The sequence below is a fragment of the Arachis ipaensis genome, chromosome B01 (assembly GCF_000816755.2).
Source record: "Arachis ipaensis cultivar K30076 chromosome B01, Araip1.1, whole genome shotgun sequence".
In the NCBI taxonomy this organism is placed as follows: Eukaryota; Viridiplantae; Streptophyta; class Magnoliopsida; order Fabales; family Fabaceae; genus Arachis; species Arachis ipaensis.
The window spans coordinates 106,009,408-106,013,723 of NC_029785.2; the positions used below are offsets into that span (position 1 = coordinate 106,009,408).

A 4,316-nucleotide genomic window follows, 5' to 3' on the forward strand; every position below is an offset into this window, starting at 1 on the left:
GTTAGAGAATAACTACATAGAATTAATCCTTTGTAATCATCATATGTTATGGTCAATGGTCCAAGATAGGAAACCTTGACTCTTGATCCTTGCTATGAGTAGCCTTTTAGAATTTATATTTCTTTAATTGTTGGTTTTAATTTCTTGCTCATCAAACCCAAAAATCCCAAAATATACCTCATAACCAACACTACTAGAAAAATCACTTTTAGCGGCCATTTATTTTGCTTTTAGCGGCAATAAAAATAGCCACTAATACATTTACCGGTAATTAGACATTAGTCGTCTTATGCTTTGTCGCTAAAGGTTTTAGTGGCAATTATAACATTTGCCGGTAAAGACTGTTTTAATGGCCGCAAAAAGTATATAACTTTTAGCGACCATTTTCTTGGCAATTTATATGGCCACCAAAAGTAATTCTAAGATTGCAATATTATTCACTTTTAATAGCCATTACTATTGCCTCCAAAACCCATTTTACCGGCAATTTATATAGCCACTAAAAATAATTCTAAAATTGCAATATTATTCACTTTTAGTTGCCATTATTATTGCCGCTAAAATCTTAACTTTTTTAATTACACTCAATCTTTTAGAAATAATAACCTATCCTTTTTTAAAATTTCAAATTATTTTTACTAACAATTATTATTATTGTACATAATATAAATATACTAAAATTAATTACTATAAAATAAAATATTTCATTAAATTCAAAATATTTATACACAAATTTCTCTTAAAAAAGATACAAGGCCAAAATAATGAAGAAAATTTCCAAGAGAGAGGAGCACACTTATCAATAACTCATGGATTTCCCCACACCCAATGCAAATTATTTGTACAATCTCTTTATTATCTGCTTCTATAATCTCATTCGTATTGAAATTATTTGTATGTTGATCGGCTCTATCCTGACGGCATATATATTCTCCGCCGTCGTGTTTACTTCGTACAAGATCATCAGCAGAAGGAATGCTTGTAACTTAGGTAAGATCCTCCCTTTCCATAGTATTTGGTCCACTATTACTGCTATAAAGAGCTTGATGAACTCTAACATACAATGGTTCCTCCAAGACCTTGCTAAGTTGATCATTTTTCGTCATTGAAGCCACAGCCTATAACAATATTATATATATTTATATTAATTGCTCCATTTCAATAAATCAACTTGTGAAGAACTGCAATTAGAAATAAGGTCATCATCACCCGATTAGTAGAAATATAGTGGGAACCAACTAAATGAACTGTGGCAGTACGCTCATTCCTCACTTTAATGCTTGAAGAACCCATCATGCAACAAAAATGATATTATTACATGTAAGAAGTCAATTTTGAATTAAAATTGAAATCCTGTAATTTTATTACCAATTCTAACCCAAACCTAAATGACTTGCAAACAGTTGTCATTTCTCAAAGTATGAAAAACCAAAAAACCAAAAAATGATACTCACAGTTGTACTCGGTCCACCCAATAACTTGACTTTTAAGGTTGTAAATGACAAGTTTATTTGAAAGCACCAAATCTGCAATAGATAAATGAAAAGTATTGTTGAAATTCAGACATTACTAAGCATAATAGTAATAATCATAAAGTTGGCAAGGGCAAATGTTTTTAAGAAAAATACCACCCAGTAAAGTCATATTCTTGTTATCTCTGGACTGAGTCCTACTGTTTTGCCAACCAATGCACCAGAAGTTACCCTGTAGATAGGCCATGTTAGTATTTAACTTATATAAGTATTATACATAACATCTTCAAAACCACTCCCACTATAGGCCCTTCCTTTCAAATCTAGCCACCAAACAAAGGATTTTCATAGTGCATATGTTGTTCCATCCAATAGCAGAACACCATATATAAGCAGAACATGAATGCATAAACATTTTATTTTTAGATGTGTACTCAAGAAAGATAAGATTATGATAAAATCCCGTCAAAGCACTAATACTGTAGAAGGATGAGCCAATGCATATTAATGCGTCATACCTTCCAGTGTACTAAAAGCATGTATACTCGTCATGGAGAGTCTGGACTTTTAAGTCAGGTTATTGAGTAATTATCTATCCCAAGAATGCAATTTAAATTAAAATACACAAAGTTGTAACATAAAGTTTCTCAAAACAATGAAACTCTTATATACCTTAAACACTAGTGGCTCATAAATTGCTTCAGGTAGATAGGCCAAGGTTGTGCCACTGTCAATTATTGTCTCTTTTCTGTCCCCTTGTTGAGATGCATCTGTTGATAGACTAAGAAAAGTATGACCAACTTGAACCCCCTGTCATATTGACATTGTAATAAGGCCTAATTTTTTTCCCATGTCAGATATCTCAAAATATGGATTTTTGAAAAGGAAATATCATAAACAGAAGAATAAAGACTTAGTATCCAAGTCTGGAAAACCTTTCACATGTTAAAAAACAAAATTATCCTAAATGAGCAATTTATAACACCAAACATAGTATATTTGATAAATGACATACTGGTCTTGTAATAATCGAGTCACATTCACTTTAAGCTGCACAACATGCCCAATAGCAAAAATACCACCTCCATTTACTCCATTTAAACAATGAGCAAATATCTTTTTCACTTTGCCAGAAGAAGCAAGTTGTGAAATCAATGAAGAATCAGCTTTTCCAAATCCAAGTATTCCATCAAGTGCTTTCTTCATTTGATGAGCTTATATCTCCAGACTGTCTAGCACCACACCTTAAAAAATCAAAATCTCATGTTAAATTGGAAGGATGGAAAAATAAAAAATAGAGGACCTATTTAAGTATATCAAGTTAATTTATCATACACAATTACCTATGAACACAATTACCTACATCATAAGGCTTCATAGAGAAAGAAACCTTAAGCATATGGAATGTAGGTATAAAGAAAAAATTTCCAAGCTTTTTGCTTACTCCATTGAAGTAACTTCTTAAGTACTGACTAAAAACTCACCGAAAGTAACTTCTTTCGGGTGTCACCTTCTGCAAAGTGAAGTCTCCAACCACATCAATTCTCACAGCATCCTTGACATCAGGAATTACATCAATATTGAAGCCAGTGATGCTTTTTGAGTCAGAAACCTAAAAGCAAATTAAGCAATAAGCATTAAGCATAAGTGTCTTAAAACTTGGATCTACATTGGAATTAACTTCCTTAAAGAAAAGACAAAAGAAGAAATAAAGAGAGAAGGGTCTAAGCGCATACCGAATTCAAAAGAATAACTACCAAGTCATCTTGATAGTACTCAAACAGATAATAGTGCAATATAGCCTCCCATGATTCTAAAGCACATATTGTACCATGATTCTTACCATTTGTTATAAAGAGGTGTCTCCCATGAAAGGCATAAACCTGTAACAAAGAAAAGAATTCATCATTATCCTATTTTATCTATTTAAAGAAGTAAAATTACAACAATGCAAATGACTGATTTCAAGTTCTAGATCTAAAAGAATGGACAACAAAAATATAGCATAGTTATAGTGTAGATAGCATGCTTTTCAATCAGTGCGTGATGGTGTACTTGTACTAGACCCTTCATTATATTCAGAAACACTCCTCAACATATCAAGAAAGTTAGATACTTCTGCTGTCTTGGTCTCTACTAAATTATCTCTATCTCTTGCAACAACCAAATATAGGAATAAATCATAATTAGCAAAACATCATACTCATCAACATTGTACTCATCAACATCAAAATAAGCTACCCTTAAAGCAGTGGTATCATATACTTTGACTTCAGAGTGAGACCTTCCATTATAGTCAAAAGTCAACAACCACTCATAACTCCAAATAATTTATAGAATTTGCAATCCACTTTGATCACTACATCCTTTCACAGAGTCCATGTTCTTAAGACTTTCAAGCAACACCAGGAAACCTCAAACAAGAAAGAACAAGTACAGAAATTCGATACAGCACTAAACCAGATACCTCACCATTGTTGCTGTCAACAATCTCATAATAAACAAAATTAACCATACTGACTGAAACCAAGGTTGTGCAGACCAAAATCTAGATTTAGAAGAGAAAAAGAAAGGAACATTCGACGACGAGTAATCATTCAATTCAACCATTATTTCAGAAATCTAGTATCTCAGAATAAGCAAAAATTAACAAACTCAAACAGAAATTAGAAAATCTAGAAACTCGTATTATTAACAAAAGTACAAAACAAGCAAAATTAAATTGAAGCAGCAATGCTTACCGGCAGCGAAGGAGGAAGGCAAGTGATGGTGACGGAGGAATCGGAAGTGACAACGATGGAGGAAAGAAAGTGAGCTCGAAGAGTGCATGTTGACCTCAGAGAG

General features: G+C 32.6%; 1 pseudogene; it reads right to left on the reverse strand.

Annotated features, from left to right (window-relative positions):
* Positions 685 to 4,082, reverse strand: LOC107610383 (annotated as a pseudogene).